We start from the raw sequence: 23,905 nt of genomic DNA, 5'->3' as shown, positions 1-23,905 counted from the left end.
CAGTCTAGACTAAATTATGTTCTCTGAATCACATACATGTGTCTGGCACAGCAGGAAAGCCTCCAAGGTCCAGCTTCTACCTCTTCCATTAAAGCCTCACTCAAGTGGAATTTATCAAACTCTTCTCTGTACTAGCCCATCCTTTATTCATATGACCTACTGCTTTTTATTGTAGCTCAATAGAACCATCTTCCTTGCTCAGTGGTGAATTTTTTAGACAGGAATCTGGTTTTCCTTTGTATCCCTAGGCACCTAACTCAGTGCTTTGCTTCTAAGTAATCAGGAAATTGTATTCAATTGAACTTGCTCTAAGGACATTGATATCACATGTTGGTATCATCTTAATGTCTCTATAGGCTTTTTATTTGTGTACTGTTGTTTTCCTTACATCATCCTTGTGAAGTAGATTTTTTGACTTTAAAAACTTATAGATGAGGAAACTCAGAGGGTGCATTTGCCCAAAGTCATGCAGCTGATAAGTGTGGGAGCCAGGCAAGGCTCTTTTGAACTGAAATCCACTATTCGCTGCACACTACGCTGGATACCTGTGGCATCAGACAGGTAGGAGTAAAATGCCCTTATGCTCAGAGCTCTAGTTTTCTCATTTGTAAATGGAACAACAGTTCTGATTTCATGGGGTTGAGAGGATCTTTGATGAGATATGTGAAGCTCCTTCTAAAATGCTTAGCACTTAGTGGCCAATGCTTGGTTCCTTCTCATTAAGCTTCCGATTCACATGGATATAAACAAATAAATGAGGTATCCAGTTCTGGGGCATAGTGGGAAGTAGATGGACTACACAGAGAGGAATGCCCTTCTCTAACCTCTTACAGGTTGTCTGAGTCATATTTTAAGAAAATTTATAAGGCAGTATTTTGTAAATACTTAAGATTTAGCATGCTCCCTCCCCACCCTGCATCCCTGTCATATCCTTTCCTGCCTAGCATTTGTCAAACGAAAAGATCCCTAGTTGTGTGAGTTGTCCAGCTTTGAGGCCAGAAACTGGTTGAATAAAGTTTCCAAGGCTGGGGTCTTAAAAAAACTAACCAAACCACAAATTCTCACGGATTGTGACTTAAAATAACCATGTGGAGGGGCCTGGCACATAAAAGAAAGGGGCGTGGGGAAGAGAGGGCCCATGGATGGTAGTTGATTCCAAATACAGGTAAACTAAATAAGTGATTTCTAAAATCTTTTTTCCCGGGGAAATGCTCGGGATTTCTCTGTTGAACTCCTTAACTCCTAAATTAGCTGCTTTTTAAAATGAAAAGGATTTCAGCTTTGCTCTGCTGGTGGTAAAGCTGAACAAGGTGAGGGGACTTTCCTCTTATCTAGCTACGCGCAGGTAATCATTAGCCCACGCTAGCAGCCGAAGGTACGCTAAGGCCCAAGATGAGAGCCCGGCGAGAGGGTGCACTTCCAAGGTCGGGGGCTTCCTTCCCCAAGGGGGACCACTTTCTGAGCTGGATGCGGAGTTGGCTTTCGGGCGTTTTTTCTCCCTTGGTTACCTTGGTTGGGCAGCGGGCAGCCCAGGAACTAGAGCTGAGCGGAGAGCGGCGCGGCAGTGCTGGAGACCCCGGCCTCCTCAGGCCGCCGCTCCCCAAAGGGGCCCCGGTGGGGTGCCAGAGCCCAGGACCCTCGCTCATTGGCCCCGCCCCTCCCCCCGCAGGCCTGGGTGACATCAACTCCCCGCCCCCAGACTTTAAAGTGCCCTGCCCCCTTCTCGTGGGCTAAAGTGTTCTCTCGCGCCCATTCCTTCCCTCAGCGTGGAGTGTGAGTGCACTGCCTTCTTACCTCGACCCCCTCCCCATTGTTTCTGGCCGCCTCTACCAGCCCCCGAGCATAGCCCCTTCCCCCACTGGCCTTTACTATCCCCGTCCGGATTTAACTGGTGCCCACGGGCCTCCGGAACGAAGGGAGGGGTCACCCTAAACCCTTTTCCCTGGGTCTCTTTTCCAGGGTCTCCCTACTGTCGATCTCCTGTCGCACCCTGGGGTAGGATTCCATTCAGGGTTCTGTCTGTCTCTCTTCCCTCCCCCACTCCCTCAGCTCTCCATCTACAACCCCCTCCCTTCAGCGGGTCCTTCTCTTTCTCTTCCATTCCATCCCATCCCCTCCCCTCCCCTCCCCTCCTCTCCCCTCCCCTCCCTTCCCTCTCCTTCCCTTCTCTTCCCTTCTCTTCCCTTCCCCCTTCCTCCTCCCCTTCCCCCTTCCTCCTCCCCTTCCCCCCTCCCTTTCCTCCCCCCCCTCCCTTTCCTCCCCCCCCCACAATGCAGTTCGCGGCGCGGCGGACATGGCGGTGGAGTCCTGAGCTCGTCGTGTCCCGGCCTCCAGTGGTGGCGGTGGCAGCGGCGACGGTGGCACGGCAGCCGCAGCGGGAGGCGGAGGTGGAGCAGGAGCCATTGAGATGAGGAGGCGCCGCGCGCGCCTGTAGCTCGCAGATACGGAGGTTCCGGCCGCAGCGAAGCACCCGGCGCCAAGGGGGTGTGCTCCGTGAAGGCCGTGCCGCCCCCTGTTCGCCCTCAGGTGCGGAGCCTCGCAGGTGTCGGCGGCCCGGGGGAGTGTGTCTCTGCCGCTCCCTTTGGGCCTGACACTTCTTTCTTTGCGGGAATGGGTTTTGGGTGTCCCAGCGGAAGGCGCGGATAAGGGAGGTAGGGGCGGCGGCCTGGGCGGCCTGAGAGGCCTGAGGAGGACATTGGGGAGCCTTGGGGCCAAACTCCACTCAGAGGCCGGGACTCTCCAGAAACCTGTAGACCTGGGAGGCGGATTTTGAGTTAATGGAATTGGCGTGAGCATTCTCTTAGAGGCAGTACTATTCCCTGTCGTGTGTGCCTTTTCTTTCACCCCTTTCTTATAGACGGAGATATGTAACAAATAGACACACGCATATAATACATGATAAATATTTTCTCTGGGCTCGCCTTAGTTCGAGAAGGCAGAAGTGTATGTGGATTTCGTTTCTTTCTTGCCCGCCCCCCTGTGGAATGGTGGTAATGAACGCTTTTGACGTGGGAAACTGAGATTCTTATTTGTAAACAGTCCTCACCGAGTGTGTTGCACGCCTCCACGAGAGGTTTCAGGTCCTTTGGGTATCCGATTGCAAAAGAATGGGATATTTAGACCTGAAGGAAGCACATTAAATGGAACTTCAGGTCCTGCCTGAATGGAATGAATTACTGTTATTTTAACAACGTTGATTAAACATTTTCTTTTCAGAAGATTTTTATCAAATTTTTAATCAGAAGAATTTTGTACCTTGCACAAGATCTTAGTTTCGGTAAACCATGTGTCTTCATTGTGATGTGTTTTGACGTTCCACTCCTTTTGTAGTTTTATTAGTGTCCAGAAATGCAATTCGAATTGTGTATTGTTGGCATCCAGTAATTAATTAGCTGGAGTGGATCAGATTACCTTTTGTTTCCAAAGATCCCCCCCCCCCAAGTCTTGTAGTAGTGAAATGTGTAACACTTGGTGAAACAGAACATGTCCTGTTTGTGTTTTTTTAAAGTAATGAGAACTATTAGCTAATGAAATTAGATAATCCCAACTGGATGTGATACTTTAGAGAGAATGCCATACCATTGTGGTGAATTGTGGGGTGGTGTTTTTAAAAAGTTGACTCTTTTTGGTTGGTGTTAGTCAGCGTGTTCTGTATTTAAGTCAGTTGTATGCTGAAATTTTCTTTAGGCTCAGAACCCTTGTGTGTCTCCTTAGAAATCGCTGCATTACATTCATCCCAGTACTGATTAGTTACAACTTGTAAAATTTTGAAATATTGATTCATTTAGAAAGCTGTGCTTAAGATAATTCACTAGTGTTTAATGTGCTGTGATGCTTTCATAAACTAAATTTAACGAGTACTTCTTAAAAACTATATAATTGGGGAAGATAAGAATTTTAAGTAATTTATGCTTTAAAAATATTTAATACAAACAAAAGAAAGTTGTTTTTTAAGAAAGCTCATTTAGATAAATTTTTCTGCTGTTAGCAATTTTTCATTTGACTAGAGTGGAAAATGAAAAAATAAAGCTGCTTCCCTGGCTAGTGTGGCTCAGTGGATTGAGCACCAGCCTGCAAACCAAAGGGTCGTTGGTTTGATTCCCAGTTAGGACACATGCCTGGGTTGTGGGCGAGGTCCCCAGTTGGGGGCGCGCGAGAGGCAACCATACATTGATGTTTCTCTACCTCTTTCTCCCTGTCTTCTCCTAGCTCTAAAAATAAATAAATAAAATCTTTAAAAAAAAAAGCTTCCTTGAAATAGTACAGTAGTGGAAGTTATTGACCTTTAATATTTTAAGTCTAGCAAATATCTAAATACAAAAAGAAAATGAAAGTCTTCATTATCCTAGGTCAAGTTGTTAGTAATGCAGATAAATTAACAAGATGTTAGTTCAGTTTTATAAATCATAAATCACACCTCATTACATTTATTTTTAGATAATGTAGCTAGACCAGTACAGTGTTCACATTATAATTTTAGATTTTTAAAATAAAAATTTACAATTGTAATTATAAATATCTCATTAATAAAAAGTTGTTTAAAGAGAATTTTTATTCTCAGAGAAGATTTATTTTAGTAAGAGTAATTAGAGAATTTTTTTGACCTCAAAGTTAACCTTGACATGCATAATAAGCACCATTAATTATGTTGTATTCTTCATGGAATGTCAAATCAGTATCTGGGTAGAGAAGGGTGTTTGAATTTATTTTCTGCAGAAAATTTCTGGTTTCAGAGAAACAGTAAGCAAGACTTTTACCATTTTGTTTATTTTAAAAAAATCAAGCCAGTTTGATATAACAATTCACAGAGTTGTATAACTTTCTTTAGTAAACTACTAGTGCTTGAATTCATAAAGTAATGTTATGAAATTCAAATAAAGTCATTACTGTAGGTAGAATTAAAGTCATTACTGTAGGTAGAATTTAAAAAAGAACAGTTCCAGAAAGACCTAAAACAAACAAAGGAAAAGGACACTAGTTTAAAGCTGGATTTGTAGACATTTTTCTTCTTAATTTTAGATAAATTAGGATAGTTTACACTAAATCAAGTTTTAATATTAGAATCCTAGACAGCTGCATACTTGGGGGAAATGTTTAAAAACCAGCGTATCTCCCAAGTGTTTCTTACAGATCCTAAAAGAAGAAAAGGTATATAAATGCAAAGATGAAGAGCATAGATTTTTTTCCCTGTAAGAGATTTAATTTGTGTGATGTGTTACAGTTTACAGATTATTTTCATATCAGATTATCTCATTGGGTGTTCACAATTATCCTGTGAATTAGAGAGGGAGAGGAAAGGGAACTAATATTTCTTTAAGTATCTGTTTTGTTCCAGGTATTGTGTTAGACATTTAGGGTTTTTTTTTCCACTTGTTCAATATAACAACCCTATGAAACCTGTTTTGTAGATGATGAATGTCTGACTCAGAGGTTAAGTAATTTGCTGAAGATCATAGAAAGATTCAAAGTAGCTGTGTGTTATTATTATTATATAGGCCATGTTGCTTATATGGCCTGTATAAGGTGGTTCATTCATCATTTAATCTATTCATTTTATCAGACATTTGCATTTTCTTTGTACTCCATGTTAGATGCTGCTAGGTTTTAGAGATATAGAATTATTGAAGACAGTCTCCATATACTACAGGTAAAATTACAGCACTTTAGATCAGCAATTTTCAGCCTTTTTTATCTTATGGCACACTTAAACTAATGACTAAAATTCTGTGGCACACCAAAAAAAATTTTTTTGCCAGTCTGACAAAAAATAATAAATATAATTTTGATTCATTCACACCAGATGTTGTGTTGTCATTTTTTTATTTGACAATCTATGGGAAGAGAGGTCAGTGTCTCTGACTAAATAGTCAGGAGTTGAATTTTTTTTTATTTTTAAGATTTTATTTATTTTAGAAGGGAAGGGAGGGGAAAGGGAGGGAGAGAAGCATTGGTGTGAGAGAGATACTTCTATGGATTGCCTCTCACATGCACCCCAACTGGGGACCAGGCCTGCAACCCAGGCATTTGCCCTGACCAGGAATCAAACTGGTGACCTTTCACTTTGTGGGTGACAATTAACTTGCCATGGCAAGTGTTGCATGTTTTAAAAATTCTTGAGGCACACCAGTGTGACGGCTGTGGCACACTCGTTGAAAATCACTGCCCTGGATTATAGAACTTCAGAGGGAAGAAGCTGGCTTTTGAAGGATGAATAGGAGTTTGCTATGGGGAGAAGGGCATGGACTGGAGGTTGTTCCAGAGGAAAGGAACAAATGCCAAGATAATAAGTTGTTTTGGGACTTGGTGTGTAGGAAAGAGTGAAAAATTCAGTGTGTCAGGAATTGAGGATTTATGGATAGAGCATTGGAAAAACGGTTGGAAGTAGCAGTCAGATTGTGAAAGTTATTGTGTATGTTAAATTAAACTGTTTGGATTTATATCTGGTAAATTGATATCACCAAGTGAATAGTGGTTAAGCTGTGATCAGAGGTCTGTATTCTGACTCTTAGTTTAATATTTCTTTCTCCTTGGTTTCCTTACCAACAGATTTTACCTGTTTTCAGTAGATAGGCCATCTTTTTCATGCCACTCCCTCCCTTCTTTGTATTCCAGACTGGTTTTCTTTGAGAATTCTCCATCCAAATTTCATTGTGTAAGAATTTTTAATATATTACAAGTTTCTTTTGAGATAAAAATTACCTTTGGGAGAAATCACCTTGTTATAGTTATTCAGGAAGATTTTTCACTCCTTAACCTGGGTTAATTGACTACCATATTTTTCACTCCATAATATGCACCCCCCTCCCAAAGTGTGGGGAAAATGTCTGTGCGTCTTATGGAGCAAATATTGTGTCACAGACAGTGATGTGTATTACCTGACCTGTCATCGGTGGTGACAACTTTTAGAAGAGGAAGTGGTGGGCCCATGTGGAACCCCTGGGGACACTTAAATGTCCCACTTTACTGCTGAGTGTCAGGGCGTCTGGTCAGTATGAAGAGAGCGAAGAAAGTGATATCAGTGATTGTGAGCAATTGAGCTTCATAAATTCTGACACTAGAAATGATGAGTTCTTGGGGTTCCCAGAAAACTAGAAGAGTACTTGAACCTTAAAGTTTCTCCTCATTTGCTAATGAGAGTGATGATGGTTCTTAATACTGCTGTTGCTGTTCACTTTACATGGTTGAAATATTATTCTGTTATATTTTATTAAATATTTTAGGACATCATTTGGTTCAGAATATTTTTTTTCTTGTTTTCATCCTCTAAACCTAGGTGCATCTTATGGTTAGGTGCATCATATAGAGCGAAAAATATGGTACTTTCTAGTATAAAACTAGAGAGCAATAGGATAAGGCTTTGGGAAGTGGGCAGGAAAGAAGGAGAAGCATTCATGCAAGCTTAGTGTTCAGTAAACTTGAGAGTAGCCTTTCTTTCAGAAAGAAATAGGTATGCTTGTAAGCACATGGTAGTCTCTGGTAGTTTTAAATGGGTGTTTGATTTCCAATGCCAATAGAAAATTTACTGCATAGTTACCTTGTGCTAATTTCTTTCTAAAGATCTTAGAAGCATTAACTCAGTCCTTACAACAACTCTTTTTACGTTATCATTTATAGATGAGGCAAGTAGGTGCAGAAGGGTTAAGTACCTTGAGCAACATCTCGCAGCTGGTTTGCTTCAGAGTTAGGATTTGAACTCCAGGTGTCTGAGTCTAGAGTCAGAGCTCTTAACCACTATACTGTGTCGTACTTCAATTTAGGTTGTCAAAATTTAGTATGCTGAGGTTGTTAAATTCAGTATAATCACATAGACTGTCAAAAAATATTTTGTAAGAACCTAAAGTATGAATTGTGCTCAATAATGAAATCCAATTGCATTTTGTCAGTTGAGCTATACACTGTAGTGTAAGTAATTGTCATTAAAATTGATTAGTCAGTTTTGGCTGGTGTGCTCAGTGGATTGAGTACTAGCCTGCGAACCAAAGGGTGGCTGGTTTGGTTCCCGGTCAGGGCACATGTCTGGGTTGTGGGCTGGGTCCCCAGTTGGGGATGCACGAGAGGCAACCACACATTGATGTTTCTCTCCCTCTCTTCCCCCTTCCCCTCTTTCTAAAAATAAATAAAATCTTAAAAAATAACCTATCAGTCATTACGTATTTAAGCTCCAATCTTGTGCTGAATGTTAGTTTAGGCCAGTAGTATTCAAACTGTGTTTGGGGACCTCTGGAGAGGTCTCTGAGTCACAAATATTTTCATAGTAATAAGACAATAATCTAACTTTTCTCCTCTCTTCTCATCTGTAATATAGAGTAATACCTACACAATATGTGAAAACATTGCTTTGGTGGCTAATGGAAAGTGTGATATAGTGTATTCTTTCTGTCTCTTTTTCTTTGAGATGTAATTTACAATACCATAAAACTCACCTTTTTAAAGTATACAGTTCTGTATATATTTGTAAGGTTGGGTAATCACTACTATCTAATCTAGAACATTTTCTTTTTTTAATTGAATTTATTGGGGTGACATTGGTTAATGAAATTATATAGATTTCAGGTATACAATTCTATAATGCATCACCTGTATGTTGTGTTGTATGTTCATCACCCCACACCACCTCAAGTCAAGTCGTCTTCCATCACCATTTTTTCCCTGCTGTACCCTTTTCTACCTCCCCCTGCCCCTTTTCCCTCTGGTAATCCCCATACTGTTGGCTGTATCTATGAGTTTTTTTCTTAATCCCTTCACCTTTTTCACCCAGCTCCTTATCTCCTCTTCCCTCTGACAGTTGTCAGTCTGATAATTCCAGAATATTGTCATCTTCCCAAAAAGGAAACCTATGCCCATTAGCAGTCACTTCCCCATGCCCCCTGTAGCCTTTGGCAATCACTAAATTACTTTCTGTCTATGGATTTGCCTATTTTGAACATTTCGTATAAATGGAATTATACAATATGTAACTTTTTTGTTCCTGGCTTCTTTTCACTAAGCATAATGTTTTTAAGATTTGTCCATTTTGTATCGTGTATTAGCACTTCATTTCTTTTTCTTTTCTTTTTTTAGTATTTTTATTTATTTATTTTTAGAGAGGGGAAAGGAGAAAGAGAGGGAGAGAAACATCACTGTGTGGTTGCCTCTCACGTGCCCCCAACGGGGGAACTGATGTGCAACCTAGTCATGTACCCTGACTCACTTCATTTCTTTTTGTGGCCAAATAATATTACATTCTATGGGATGTATTTTATAGAAATACCACATTTTGTTTATCCAGTCATCATTTGATAGACATTTGGGTTGTTTCCACTCTGGCTATTATGAATAATGTTGCTATGAATATTCATATAAAAGCTTTTGTGTAGATGTATGCTTTCATTTCTCTCGAATATATACTGAGGAGTGTAATTGCTCGTTGTTTTGATATATTTATGTTTTTCCTTATGAGGAACTGCCAGACTGTTTTCCAGGAGGCTGCACCAATTTCTCTTTCCACTAGTAAGATATGAGGGTTTTAAATTTTCTGCATCCTTACCAACACTTGTTATTATCCATCTTTTAAATTATAGCCATCATAGCAGGTAAAGTGGTGTGTCATTGTGGTTCTGATTTGTGTTTCCCTAATGACTAATGATACTGAACACCTCTACATATGCCTATTGGCCATTTGTGTATCTTATTTGGAGACATGTTTATTCACCATCCTTTGCCCATATAAAAACTTGGGTTTTCTTGTAAGAGTTCTTTATATAATATTTTGGATACTAGGTCTTTATATATTTTTGATTTGCAAAATTATCCTTCCATTATATGGGTTATTTTAATTTTTTAATTAAAAAACAAAATATTACCATTTTAACCTTTTAAAGTGTACATTCAGTGACATTAGGTACATTCACATCATTTTGCAACCATCACCACCACCCATCTTCAGAACTTTATTATTTTCCCAGCCAGAACTCTGTACTCATCAAGCAGTAACTCCCCATTTCCTTTTCCCTTCAACTCCTAGAAAGCAATATTCTACAGGGTGTCTCAAAAAAATGTATCCACAGTTTTAATGATTATAAAGTGTGTATCTATTAGCATACACTTCCCTTTCAACATTCACAATAAACTACATAAATCTACTTTTTATACTTAGCCCCTGTTTTCAAACTGATGACCATTCTGGTCTAGACATTGCTGGCAACGCGAAGCAATGGAATCACAAACATCAAGAATCATTTCATTTGGTATTTGGGCACATACTCTTTCAATGGCTACTCGTAATTCATCAGTGGTTTCAGGTTTTTAAGCATAAACGTTATTCTTGAGAAATCCCGAAAGGAAAAAGTCTAGTGGTGTGAGGTCTGGTGAACGCTCAGGGTAATCTATAGGACCTCTTTGCCCAATTTATCTGTTTGGCAGGTTCTCATTAAGATAGGCCCTTATATCATGATGGTAATATGGAGGTGCTCCAACTTGTTGGGAATAAAAGTCCTCATCATGAAAACCTTGGTGAATATGTGGCATGGCTGATTCCTTCAGTAAATTCAAGTAAGTGGCACCAGTTACAATACTTGCAAGAAAGAAAGGGCCAGTTAGTTCATGCGCGGATAAACCGCATCACACCGACAGTCCTGTCTTTGCACTTATACCATGTTTTTGTACTTCCAGTAGCACTTCAAAATAAAGTTTTTTTCAAAACTTAATCTGGTTTCAGCCATTATTTCTCAGTGGTTAAATCTAAAACAAAAAATATTTCAGCAGGTTACCAGCTGTTGAAGTGTGGATACCTTTTTTTTGTGACACCCTGTACTTTTTGTCTCTATGAATTTGACTACTGTATATATATAATTAGAGTCATACAGTACTTGCCCTTTCCTGGCTTATTCCATTTCAGTGTCTTCAAGGTTCTTCCATGTTGTAGCATGTGCCAGAAACACTTTCTTTTAAAGGCTGAATAATACTTTTGTTATATGTATACACCAGTTTTTTTTAATCCATTCATCTGTTGATGAACACTTGTGTTGCTTCCACCCTCTGGCTATTGAATAAGGCTGCTGTAGATATGGGCATATAAATATTTGTTTCAAGTCCCTGCTTTCAGTTCTTTGGGTATATCTCCAGAAGTGGAATTGCTGGATCATATGGGTAAATCTACATTTTTTTTTTAGGAACTGCTGTATTGTTCTTTTAATTTTCTTTAGTATGTTTTTGAAGCGCCTAAGTTTTCAGTTTTGGTTAAGTCCAATTTAGCTATTTTGTTTTTGGTTGCCTGTGCTTTCGGAGTCATAACTAAGAAATCATTGCCTAATCCAAGTTTGCAAAGATTTACACCTATGTTTCCTTCTAACATTTTTATAGTTTTAGCTTTTACATTTAGTTTGTCGATCCATTTTGAGTTTATTTTTGTATGTGGTGTGAGGTAGAGGTCCAACTTCATTCTGTTGCATGAAGCTATCCATTTGTCCCAGCACCATTTCTTGACAAGACTATTCTTTCCCTTGTTGAATGGTTTTGGCATCCTTGTTGAAAAATATTGACCGTAAATGTCTATGTTTATTTCTGGATTCTCATTTAATTCTGGATTTTCCATTGATCTCTATGTCTAGCCTTGTGCGAGTACCACCCAGTCATGGTTCTGTAGCTTTGTAGTAAGTTTTGAACCTGGAAGTGTGACTCTTCCAATTTTGTTCCTTTTCAGAATTGTTTTGGCTAGAGTCTCTTCTAATTTGTTACGTGTTTTAGAATCAGTTTGTCAGTTTCTGTCAAAAAAAAGAAAAAAGGCAGTCGGAGTTTTGAAATAAATTTTGATGAATCTGGTGATTAGTTTGGGGAGTATTGTCATCTAATACCAAGTTTTTCAATCCATGAATATGAGATATTTTCTTATTTACTTCCATTTCCTTTAAATAGGCTTTCACCTATTTATTTCAACAATGTTTTGTAGTTTTCAGTGTACAAGCCTTACACTTTTGTTAAATTTATTGCTAAGTATTTTTCTCTTTTTGATGCTGTTATAAATGGAACTATTTTCTTAATTTCTTTTTTAGTATTTCTTTCTGGTATATAGAAATACAGCTGATTTTTGTATATTGATCGTGGATAGCAGTCTTGTGCACTCATTAGCTTTAATATTTTTTGTGTGGATTCCTTACGATTTTCTATATAAGATCACATAATCTGCAAAAGTTTTACTTCTTCCTTTCCAATCTTGATGCCTTTTTTTCTTTTTTTGGGTAATTTTCCTGCTTAGTACAATGTTCAATAGAAGTGAAAACGGCAGACATCTTTATCTTGTTTCTGCTCTTAGAGAAGAAAACATTTAGTCTTTCACATTAAGTATGATGTCACCTGCGGGTTTTTCTTAGATGTCCTTTGTCAGGTTGAAAAAGTTTTTTTCTATTTCTAGATGAGTTTTTTTTTTTTTTTTTAAATCATAAAATGGTTTAGATTTTATTATCAAAAGCTTTTTTTTGTTTTTTTTTTGGTTCATTGTGATGGCTAGGTGATTTTTGTTCTATTGATATGGTGTATTACTTCAATTGATTTTCATATGTTGAACCAACCTTGCATTCCTGGAATAGATACTCCTTGTTCCTGGCATATAATCCTTTTGTTTACTTGTGTTATTATTATTTTCTATTTTTTTATTTTTTAAAGGTTTTATTTATTTATTTTTAGACAGAAGGGAAGGGGGGAAGAGAAACACTGCTGTGTGAGAGGAACATTTATTGGCTGCCTCTCGCACACCCCCTACAGGGGACCTGGCCTGCCACCCAGGCATGTGCCCTGACCAGAAATCAAACTGGCGACCTTTCGATTTGCAGGCCCACGTCCATCCCATTGAGCCACACCAACCAGGGCTTGCTTGTATTATTTTGAGGATTTTTACATCTGTTGTTGGCAGCCGTCCGTCTCGAGAGACGATGGTGTAGCTTCTTAAGAGTCTATCTGCACCGCCGAGAATGGCTGTGCAGTCCCACTCGGGAGTGACACGGTATCTGTCTCCTCCCGTGTTGAATCAACGCTGGAGTGTCCTCTCCAGTGAAGCTGAAGCTACAGAGCCTGGGCAGGGTGATATGGAGGGTCTGCTGTTGCCCATGCAGCAGACCCCCCCTCTCTTCGCAGCTGAAGGGTCCAAGGGAAAGACGGAGTCAATACAGCTTGGCTTCAGGTGCGCCGCAGGAGTTGCCGGTGTTGACTACAACGTCAAACCGCCTTAGGGACTCCGGCTCCGGATTTTCTGTCGGGGTTTACTCCCTTAGCCCTTCCCCTGAAGAGGTATGCCACAAGGCAGCGGAGGTTTTTTGGAGTCAGAGTTTTCCTTCTCTGTTTACATCTGTATTCATAAGAGATGTTGGTCTATAGTTTTTTGTGGTGTCTTTGTCTGGTTTTGGTAGCAGGTAATACTGGCCTGATAGAATAAGTTAGTATATTCTTGTATTTGAAAATTTTCTCAGATCTAATGACATAAATATCAATAGCTAAAACCTACCAAAAAAAGTTCTTTGGCTATTTGGTAATTTTTAAGAGAATAAATAATATCCTGAGATCAGAAAGTCTGAGAACCACTGGTTTAGGCTAACAGACAAAAATACTGGAACTCTTGTTTCTTGTTAGTCATAAACCAGTCTCATTTGTGTCCTTTTTAGGCAAGTCATAAACTCAGAGTGCCTCATTAATGTGTAAAATGGAAACATGACAAGACTGTGTTAACTTCACAGATGGAAAAGATAAATGAATGCATATACTAGACATATATTAGCTGATGCTATATCATCCAATTATTATTTTTTAATATTTATGAAAGCTTCAGTACTTTATTTAGGAGCTTGTGATATTGTTATGTGATAGTGTCTTGAATTGTGTCATACAGATTAAAATTTGTTAGTTTGTGCTTGGAACCTGTACTTAAGCTTTCTGTGATAGTACCAGTTTTAAACCAATGGTTTTCAATATATGAGAATTTTATATTTCCTTAGGAAGGCATTTCATAATCGCCTTGGAACGCATTATAAACCACTCACAGTTATCACTCCCCCCATTCTTGTGTTCCTCTTTGTTTTTGTTAATGTATTCTATTTTTCAGATGTGTTGAAACGGAAGAAATATTGAGAACAATTATTCTAAATCCTCTCAGGGACATAGCTTATTCTTCTATTCTCCTCAAAAATTCTTCTACTTTTAAGACTGGTGCCTACTGCTATATTTCTTATCCAATTGTCATATCAATCTTGGAATCTCCAGGCCACTTCCCTATATTCACTGATACCTTGGTGTAATTCTTGACATCAAATTGGGCAACTGATAGCATAACGTTTGAAGGTCATCTAGCACCTTAACTTTATTTTTCCTTAATTTCTGTGTTTCAATGATATTCTGCTTTACTTTTCTTGATACGCCTACTCATATGGTTCAAAACCGATTCTACTTTTTAAAAATGTTTACCTATTTCATTATTTTAAAATATTTTTATTCTTATTGATTTTTACATATATTTTATTTATTATGCTGTTAATAGTTGTCACTATTTCCCCCTTTGCCCACCTCCACCAGTTACCCACCTTCCCTCCAGCAGTCCTCCCTTTTAGTTCATATTCATGAGTTGTGTGTGTAAGTTCTTTGGCTTTTCCTTTTCCTGTACTATTCTTAACACCCCCATATTTTGTTCCTACTGATTATGCTTCTTAATTCCCAAACCATTTCTCCCATCTCCCCCTTCCCCCTCCCAGCTGATAACCCTCCAAACGATCCCCATACCTGTGATTCTGTTCCTCTTCTGGTTGTTTGCCTAGTTGTTTTGTTTTTTAGATTCAGTTGTTGATAGTTATGAGTTTCTTATCATTTTAATGTTCATAGTGTTGATCTTCTTTTTCTTGAGTAAATTCCTTTAACATTTCATGTAATAATGGCTTGGTGATGAAGAATTCATTTAGCTTTACCTTGTCTGGGAAGCACTTTTATCTGCCCTTCCATTCTATGTGATAGCTTAGTTGGATAGTAATCTCTTTTTTTTATAAAAATTTTTTAACAAGGTTATTTTTATTTTGTTATTTGTATTATTATTTTATTTTATTTATCTGTTTTTATAGAGAGGGGAAAGGAGAAAGAGAGGGAGAGAAACATCACTGTGTGGTTGCCTCTCACTTGCGCCCCCAACTGGGGACCTGGCGTGCAACCTAGTCATGTGCCCTGACTGGGAATTGAACCAGCGACACTTGGCTCGCAGGCTGACACTCAGTCCACTGAGACACAGCAGCCAGGGCTTGGATAGTAATCTTGGTTGTAGGTCCTTTCTTTTCATCAGTTTGAATACTTCTTGTCAGTTCCCTTTTGCCTGCAAAGTTTCTTTTGAGAAATCAGTTGATAGTCTTACAGAAACCCCTTTGTAGGTAACTCTGATTTTCTCTTGCTGCTTTTAAGATTCTCTCTTTATTTTTAACCTTTGGCATTTTAATTATGATGTGTCTTGGTGTGGTCCTCTTGGGGTCCAGCTTGCTTGAGACTCTGTGCTTCCTGGACTTGTATATCTATTTCCTTCGCCAAATTGGGAAAGTTTTCTTTCACTGTTTTTTCAAATAGGTTTTCAATTTCTTGCTCTTCCTCTTCTCCTTCTGGCACCCCTATGATTCAGATATTGGTACATTTAAAGTTTCTCAAAGGTTCCTAAGCCTCTCTTCATTTTTTTGCATTCTTGTTTCTTCTTTCTGTTCTGGTTGACTGTTTATTTCTTCCTTTTGTTCCAAATCATTGATTTGAATCTTGGCTTCCTCCTCTTCGCTGTTGGTGCTCTGTATAGTTTTCTTTTATTTCACTTTGTGTAACCTTCATTTCTTCCCTAATTTTTTTGCTGTACTCTTTGAGTTCTCTGAGCATCCTGTTCACCAATGTTTTGAACTCTGCATCTTATAGGTTGGCTGTCTCCGTTTTGTTTAGTTCTTTTTTCTGGTGTTTTGTTCTGTTCTTTCATTTGGGCCATATTTCTTTGCTTCCTCAATTTGGCAGTATTCCTGTGTTTGTTTCTGTGTATTAGATAGAGGTGCTTTTACTCCCTGTCTCTGTATCATGGCCTATGTAGGAAAGGCACCTGTAAATTTGTGGGGCGGAGCCTTAAATAATCACTAGGGTGGTTCACTGCTTCACTGCTGTGTGGGGAAGGCTCGGAGAGGGGACATTGCTGCTGCCTGGCTTCTGGCGATAGGCACTCACCCTATTTCCAGTCCTTTCACCCACTTCCCATATGAGATTGGCACCCTTCCCATTGCTGCCCTGGGGTTTGCATACGTTCTAAGACCACGTAGGCCCTTTAAGCAGTGAAAATCTGGCAGTTTCACCACCCTGTGCAGGCCTTTTAAGCAGTGAGATCAAGCAGTTTCTTATTCTGCCCAACCCCCACTAGTTTTTATAGCCAGAAGCACTGGGGTTTTATCTTCCTGGTGCCAGAACCCTGGACTGTGCAGTCTGGCCTCATGCTGGGATCACTTGTTCCCAGGGTATCCCCTCTGAGTTAAAAAAAAAATTTAAAAAGATTTAATTTATTTTCAGAGAGAGGGGAAGGGAGGGAGAAGATAGGTAGAGAAACTCGATGTGAGAGAGAAACATCAGTTGGCTGCCTCATGCATGACCCCAGTTGGGGACCTGGCCACAACCCAGGCATGTGCCCTGAACTGGGAATCGAACCAGCGACCTTTTGGTTCACAGGCTGGTGCTCAGTCCACGGATCCACACCAGCCAGAGCTCTTTCCCGATCCCGATTTTTATCCACTACACGAGAATGTGGGACCTTCTGTTCTACTTCCGCCACTGCCTCCACTGTTTGTCCTAGCCACACTGCCTCTTTGCCTCATCTCAACAACTCCACCCTACCTATCCATCTGGATGAATATGGCTTCTTTAAATCCTTGGTTGTTGGACTTCCATACAGCTCAATTTTCTGATCGTTCTGGTTGTTATTTGTTTTTGAGATCTTACTTTAAATTCTTTCTATGGTTGTGGGAGGGGGTGAAGTGTGGCTACTACCTATGTCTCCTTGAGTGGAAGTCCTGGTTTTTACTTTTGACCAAAATCTCCTAAATATCTGTATGTGCATTTTTCTTGTTTTTTTTTTTTTTTTTTTTTTTTAGTTTTTTGATCCATTCGTAATCCTTCTGTATGTAGTCTCTTTTTGACTTTATCCCTCCCCCAGCCAGTACCATTACTGTTGTGCTTCCTTACCCTTTTGAAATACTCATTTTGTCAATCCCCTACCCAGTATGAATTTAACTATCTTCACATGGTTTAAACTAGTAGACTTGCTCTTTTATATGTTTAGGTAGGTCCTGCTACAGTTTGGCAGTGTTACAGATTTCTTTCTTGTTCTTCATATTTGCTGTTTTTAATCCGTCTTAAGCCCTCTGCTGCCCTCTTGCTTCTCTCACTCACTCAGTGCTGGCCTTTTGTTTCATGCAACAGTGTTATAAAACTGTGTTTCTTGCCATTCTTTGAGATACATACTGATAGGTGGCCCTGGCAAAAGAGGCTTCTTTAGTCAAATAAATGTTGTAAATTGTATCTTTTAGTTTTACCATGCTTATTAGCATATTGAACAGTCTGAAAGGTCTTCTGGAAAGAAACCCATTTAACTTTAATACAGCCTCACCCTCTCCCCTAAATTGCTTGTGATAAGTCCCCAAATAACCTTCTAATGCTTTTTGCTATTACTGATAATTACTATTATTTACTTTACTGACTCATCTGCTTTTCCTCACCACTCTGTCTTCCTGCTCTGCTGAAGTTAACCTAAAACAAATTGCGCCACTGTTCTGCTTATAAACGTATGCCATCTCTTCCCTAAAGTCTAAATTCTACTTGGTATGCAAATATGAACACCAATTCACATTCCCACTTCATGTTGTTATTTATCATTATACATGCTGTTTTTTGGTCCTAAAAACTTGTCAGTTTTAAATATATTTTGTTTAATACATAGAAATCTTACCTATTAGGTCTATTCTTCTCACTCCTTCTCCCAAGTGGGACATTCTTTCTTAGCTTAACTATTATTTCCATGATGAGCTTTTCTTAGTTTTCTTAAAATGTGTCACATAATACTGTCATTGTTTGTTTAAATGATTATCTCCCTTTTTAGATATGAGTCCATATTTACCTATCTCCAGCTTTTAACCCAGCACCTTATATGTGAATGTTGACAAATAATTTTTGTTAAAATTTTTAAAAAGCAGGAAAAAAGCGCCAGTAAATTTTTACTAAAATATAAAGCTACCAAAATATATAAAGATATGTTATTAAAATATAAAGTTACTAAAATCTGTCATGCTCTTTTATTTACTTCTTAATATCATTCTAAATAGAGAATGATAAAAACTTCAAATTATTAAACATGACTTTTACTGCTTTTTATATTGTGCAATGCTAGTTTTAAATGCAAGAGTATGTAACTCACATGGAATTGTTGGTATTTCATACCTTGTACATACATATATTTCATTCTTACCAGAATAAGGGTAACACTGCACAAAACTTATGCAATTGTTTTTATTTCACCTCTTATACTTGCACATTTTACTCGCTACCTTTAACTTGGGCAGGACCAAAGGGAAAAGGAACTGTGGCTTACCCTTTCTCTTTCCTTCTCTGTCATCACTTTGAGCATAATGGGTTGGTTAATACCAAGGAATTAATATGAGTAAAAAAAGACATGATAGGTTTTTTTTAATCATTGGTATTTCTTAGGATACCATTGCATATCTTCTGTGTTTGAAGCAAGTTATTATTCAAACAGAAAATATGGCTTCTTGGGCCTTCAGTTCCCTGTCTTACTTAGTTGTAGACAACTGCTTACCTTATACTCACTTTGAGTCTTGCGTAACTCCCACACAGCATGGATCCACTAGAAATCTGTGCTCATGGGGCATCACCAAAGCTATATGAGAATGAGGTGGAAAGGAATGGCAGACATGCATTTTGCTTGTATCTCCTCTGTTCATGTGCTTGTTGCTTTGTCCCATGAGATTTCACTCTAAAACAACTTTATAGATAAAATTATTAAGAATTTCAAGTTGGTGACAGCAGAGCTTTAAACTAAACACAGGGTCTTTCTGAATATGGAGCCTTATGTGACGGCACAGATCACATGTCCATGAAATCAGTCCAAAACAAAAAGGAGTACAGGAAAATAGTATGCATTGAGACAGGCTGCCATAGTTCATCTTGTACTAGTGTTACAGGCATTGATACTACCTCTTTTTGAAGCATTCTGAGGGTTGTATGTCTTACTGCCTTGAAGTTAGGTGCAGCCAAGTGACTTGTTTTGGTAAATGAAATGGGAGCAAAGGTGACAGTGCTATTCCTTCTTCTCCTGTTTTATTAATAGTGGGAGGTAAGACAAGATTAAAGCAGTTTGGAATGCTGAGCCAATGTGTGAAAGATAGCCTTGGACAGTCACCTGAATTCACAGAGGATTTTACAGAGTTGATAAATCAATTTAGGTCATGATTAGCATTTGCTATTATAGCATAATGTGGCCCATTCTGAGTAATAAGAGTTTGTGAAATTTCAAAATGAGTGTGGTATAGAAGAAGCACAAGCCTTGTAGGACCAGCACAGTTACATATCACCTATGGAACATAGTAGATATTCCCAACAAACATGTAAACCCACCAAAAGGTATTAGGTATATTATTATAAATAAATACCCAGGAGCTGCTTGATAATGAATGAATCAAGAGCTTTCTAGTGTGTCTTACATTACAGGACACTATGTAGAGAGCTAGTTCTTGCTTATTTGTTTATAAGGAAGAAGAGGAAAATGTGGCTTCAGTACTTTGGGAATCCAGATTAATCTCTACATCCCAGTAGGAAAACAAAAAACAAAAAAACCCAGAAAACAATTGGCAATCTCAGGTTGTTTTAACAAACAGATTGCTTGTGAGAAAAGCTAATTTATACTTCCTTTGACCATCGCTGTTCAAGATCATAATATATATATTAAAATAGCCAAAGAGGTTTACCAAGTGAAAAAAGAAGGAAAAGGCTTGAATAACCAAGGAAACCTAGCTAACCAGTTTGTTGGTTAGCATCCAGGTAATTTAGTTTAGAAATCCCACTTATTCACAAAACTGGCTTTAAGAGGGGGCAGGGGACAGTTCCACTTGCTTTTGCTAATAGAAAATTCTGTCTGTTGATTTACTCATATAAAAAGTTAGCTTTTTTTTAAACCTTCAGCAGTTTTAGAGATGATTAACATTTAAAATATGAGGTTCATGATACTTTATATAAGCTTAATGCACATTATTTGATTAAAATGCTTTTGAGTTAAAATTTTTTTTATTGAGGTAAAATATACATAAAATTTACCTTTTCAATATTTTTTCTGTACAATTCAGTGGCATTAGTACATTCACAGTGTTGTGTAATCATCATCACTATCTACAGAATGTTTTTTATCATCCCAAACAGAAACTTTGTACTTATTAAGCAATAACTCCTTTATTCCCTCTCCCCTCACAGCTCCTCATAATTTCTGTTCTACTTTCTGTCTCCATGAATTTGTTTATTCTAAATATCTTATATAATTGGATCATAAAGTATTTGTCCTTTTGTGATTGCTTATTTCATTTAGCACAGTGTCTTCATAGTTCATTCATGTTTTAGTATGCATCAGAATTTCCTTCCTTTTAATGGCTGAGTATGTATACTCATATATCACATTTTATTTGTCTGTTGATAGTTGAGTTACTTCTGTCTTCTGGTTATTATGAATAATAATGCAGTGAACATGGATGTACAAATATCTGTTCAAGTCCCTGCTTTTGATTCTTTTGGATATATGCCTATGTTTAACTTTTTGAGGAACTGCAGAACTTTTTTACATTGGCTGCATCGTTCTATTTCCAACAACAGTTTCATGAAGATTTCAATCTTACCACATCCTCACCAGTAGTTGTTATATTCTTCTTTTTTTTTTTGCTAATCCTAGTGGGTATGAAATACTATCTTATTGTAGTTTTGATTTGCATTTCCTTAATGACTTAACGTTGAGCATCTTTTCATATACTTATTGACCATTTCTTTATTTTTGGAGGAATGTCTGTTTAAGTCTTTTTCCCATTTGTTAAGTGGGTTGTCTGGCTTTTTGTTGCTGTTGTTGAGTTGTAGGAGTTCTTTATGTATTCTGGATACTAGATCCTCATCAGAAGTATAATTTGCAAATATTTTCTTCCGTTCTGTTGATTGTCTATATTTGCTTTTTTGGTAGTGTCCTTGCTAAACAGAACTTTTAATTTTTAAAAAATTTGAGACATAATTGAATATACTATTAGTTTCAGGTATATAGCATAATGATTTGATATTTGTATATATTGCAAAATGATCACCACAGTAAGTCATGCGAACATCCATTACCACATAGTCACAAATTCTTTTTCTTATAATGAGAAATTTTATGATTTATTCTTAGCAACTTTTAAATATACAGTACAGTATTATTAAGTATAGTCATCATGCTGTATATTACGTCCTCAGGACTTAATTATTTAATAACTGGAAGTTTGTATCTTTTAACCATCCCCCGTCCCCCTGCCATGTTTGGCAATCACCATTTCTCTGTATCTTTGAATTTAGTTTTTGTTTGTTTTAGATTCCACATATGAGGGAGGTCATATGGTATTTGCCTTTCTCTGTCTGACTTAATTTAACTTAGCACAATGCCCTCAGGGTCCATCTATGTTGTTGCAAATGGCAAGGTTTTGTTTATTTATTTTTTATGGCTGAATAATCTTGTGAGTATGTGTGTGTGTATATGTGTGTATCATTGTCTTCATCTGTTGATCTATCATCAATGGACATTTAGGTCGCTTCCATGTCTAGGCTATTACGTAATGCTGCAGTGAACTCAACATTGAGTTAGTCTTTTCATTTCTGTCAGATACATAACCAGAAGTAGAATTGCCGGATCATTTGATAGTTTTATTTTAAATTTTTTGAGTAACCTCTATATTGTTTTTCATAATGTCTATACCAATGTATATTCCCACCAACAGTACACAAGGGTCCCTCTTTCTCCACATCCTTGGTAATACTTATTTAATGTCTTTTTTAATAGCCATTCTAAGAGGTGTGAGATGATATATCATTGTGGTTTTGGTTTGCATTTCCCTGATTATTAGTGATGTGGAGCACCTTTTCATGTACTGTTGGCTTTCTGTATGTCTTCTTTGGAAAGATATCTATTTAGATTCTCTGCCTGTTTTTTAATCTGATTTTTTTTGCTACTGAGTTCTTTATATATTTTGGATATATTCATTTACCAGATATATAATTTACAAATATTTTGTTATTTTGTAGGTTGCCTTTTCATTTTGTTAATGGTTTCCTTTGCTGTGAAGAAAGTTTTAAATTTTATATAGTTTTTGCTTTTGTTGCCTTTGCTTTTGATGTCAAATCCAAGAAGTCATTGCCAAGATGGATGTTAACTTTAAATTTTAATGAAGTTGATAAAATCCAATTTATTTTTTTCTTTTATTGTCTGCTTTTGATGTAAAAAAAAAGAAAACCTTCAGAAACTTGCCAAACCCAAGGTCATAAAGATTTATTGTGTGTTGCTGTGCGTGTGTGTGTGTGTAGTATAGTTTAGAGTGTAAGGTGTAGTTTTAGTATAGTCCTTAAATTTAGGATTTTGATCCTTTTGTTTTTATCTTTCTATTGTTGAAAATATAAATATACATACTCTTGTATAATACAAAATTAACATACAATATCATCCTGTGTATATTACTGTTTTTAACTTACCACTATATCTTTACATCAGAGAAGGAAAACTCTGATTCCAAAAAACCTCCGCTGCCTTGCGGCATACCTCTTCAGGGGAAAGGCTAAGGGAGTAAACCCTGACAGAAAATCCGGAGCCGGAGTCCCTAAGGCGGTTTGACGTTGTAGTCAACACCGGCAACTCCTGCGGCGCACCTGAAGCCAAGCTGTATCGACTCCGTCTTTCCCTTGGACCCTTCAGCTGCGAAGAGAGGGGGGGTCTGCTGCATGGGCAACAGCAGACCCTCCATATCACCCTGCCCAGGCTCTGTAGCTTCAGCGTCATCACAAGATGTCGATTCAACACGGGAGGAGACAGATACCGTGTCACTCCCGAGTCGGACTGCACAGCCATTCTCGGCGGTGCAGATAGACTCTTAAGAAGCTACACCATCGTCTCTCGAGACGGACGGCTGCCGACGACGATATCTTTACATTCAATCCATAGCAAAATAGACTTTCTCATTCTGTTTTATAGCTGCATAGTAATATATTTTACGGTTTTGTGATAGTTTTTGCTATCAGTTCCCTCTTGTTGGTCATTTGAGATTATCAGTTGTTTGCTTTTACAATTATTAAAGCACTTGTCTTATTTGATCCATTTTGAGTTAATTTTTGTAACTGGTGTAAGGTCAAGGTTCAGCTTCATTTTTTGAAGTGGATATCCAGTTTTCCAAACACTATTTGATGAAAGGACTGTTTTTTCCATTGAATACTTTAAGCACTGTTATCAAATCAGTTTGTTACAGAGCGAAAGGGGGTTCTTTCATGTGGTGCCTTGGTGTAAAACCCAACAGTTGTTGAGGAAAACAGGGTTTTTTTAGTTTGTTTTTTTTTTCAGGAAATTTTATTTTTGATTTTTCAAAGAAATCAGGTTTTTATTTACAACATTCCAACCAGGGGAGAGCAGTGAGCACTTCTGCTCAGAGCCCTGTTCTCCCATGGGACCCAGCACTTCCCTTGCTCCCCAAAAGGCTAGAAGCCAAAATCATGCCCAGAAGTTCCCTATTCCTTATTTGTCAGCTGTCTCCTTCAGGATCTGGGGTACAATGTCATCAGCCTCCGTAAAACATGTGCCATGTTGCACTGCATTGTGCATGGTTCTCTCTCTGCCCTTTCA

At 38.1% G+C, this 23,905-nt stretch overlaps 1 protein-coding gene across 7 annotated transcripts in view; it reads left to right on the top strand.

Moving 5' to 3' along the window:
* Positions 1-2,286: 2,286 nt before the first annotated feature.
* TUT4 (terminal uridylyl transferase 4) overlaps positions 2,287-23,905 on the top strand; it is a 118,626-nt gene continuing 97,007 nt past the window's right edge. For all 7 annotated transcript variants that reach the window (XM_090269466.1, XM_090269465.1, XM_090269463.1 and 4 more), the window contains exon 1: positions 2,287-2,526. The gene's annotated coding sequence lies outside the window, so the exon portion shown is untranslated. The remainder of the gene's footprint in view (positions 2,527-23,905) is intronic.

The sequence above is a fragment of the Furipterus horrens genome, unplaced genomic scaffold, assembly GCF_987537825.1.
Source record: "Furipterus horrens unplaced genomic scaffold, mFurHor1.1.pri manual_scaffold_3, whole genome shotgun sequence".
NCBI lineage: Eukaryota > Metazoa > Chordata > Mammalia > Chiroptera > Furipteridae > Furipterus > Furipterus horrens.
The sequence above is the reverse complement of the archived record's forward strand: the minus strand, read 5'-3'. Positions and strand labels throughout refer to the sequence as shown.